The sequence below is a fragment of the Arachis ipaensis genome, chromosome B5 (assembly GCF_059453495.1).
Source record: "Arachis ipaensis isolate K30076 ecotype BB chromosome B5, ASM5945349v1, whole genome shotgun sequence".
In the NCBI taxonomy this organism is placed as follows: Eukaryota; Viridiplantae; Streptophyta; class Magnoliopsida; order Fabales; family Fabaceae; genus Arachis; species Arachis ipaensis.
Genome location: NC_142440.1, coordinates 70480033 through 70480981, shown reverse-complemented (window position 1 = coordinate 70480981; position 949 = coordinate 70480033). Strand labels below are relative to the sequence as shown.

The following is a 949-nucleotide window of genomic DNA, read 5'->3' as shown; positions in this document are numbered from 1 at the left end:
TAGATAGATCAGAGACTATGTTTGCTAAGCTGGATGAATTCTGCTCAGAATTCTCTGTTTGTTGCTGAGTGGATGATGGAAAAGGCTTGCTATTGCTAAACCTGTTTCTTCCACCATTATTAAAGCCTTGTTGAGGCTTTTGCTGATCCTTCCATGAGAAATTTGGATGATTTCTCCATGAGGGATTATAGGTGTTTCCATAGGGTTCACCCATGTAATTCACCTCTGCTATTGCAAGGTTCTCAGGATCATAAGCTTCTTCTTCAGAAGATGCCTCTTTAGTACTGTTGGATGATTCCTTCAATCCATTCAGACTTTGAGAGATCATATTGACTTACTGAGTCAATATTTTATTCTGAGCCAATATGGCATTCAGAGTATCAATTTCAAGAACTCCCTTCCTCTGAGGCGTCCCATTACTCACAGGATTCCTTTTAGAAGTGTACATGAACTGGTTATTCGCAACCATGTCAATGAGTTCCTGAGCTTCTACAGGCGTTTTTTTTAGGTGAATGGATCCACCTACAGAATGGTCCAATGACATCTTTGATAATTCAGACAGACCATCATAGAATATATCCAGGATGGTCCATTCTGAAAGCATGTCAGAAGGACACTTTTTGGTCAGTTCCTTATAACTCTCCCAAGCTTCATAGAGGGATTCACCTTCCTTCTATCTGAAGGTTTGAACATCCACTCTAAGCTTGCTAAGCTTTTGAGGAGGAAAGAACTTGGCTAAGAAAGCTGCGACCAGCTTATCCCAAGAGTTCAGGCTATCTTTAGGTTGAGAGTCCAACCATATTCTAGCTCTGTCTCTTACAGCAAATGGGAAAAGCATAAGCCTGTAGACCTCAGGATCAACCCCATTAGTCTTAACAGTATCACAGATCTGCAAGAATTCAGTTAAGAATTGAAAGGGATCTTCGGATGGAAGTCCATAAAACTTGCA

General features: G+C 40.7%; 1 non-coding gene across 1 annotated transcript; it reads left to right on the top strand.

Annotated features, from left to right (window-relative positions):
- The first annotated feature begins 598 nt into the window (after nucleotides 1–598).
- LOC148564571 (small nucleolar RNA R71) lies at nucleotides 599–706 on the top strand. The gene has a single exon (XR_015885473.1). It is a non-coding gene; the product is annotated as a small nucleolar RNA R71 (small nucleolar RNA).
- The last annotated feature ends 243 nt before the right edge of the window (nucleotides 707–949 follow it).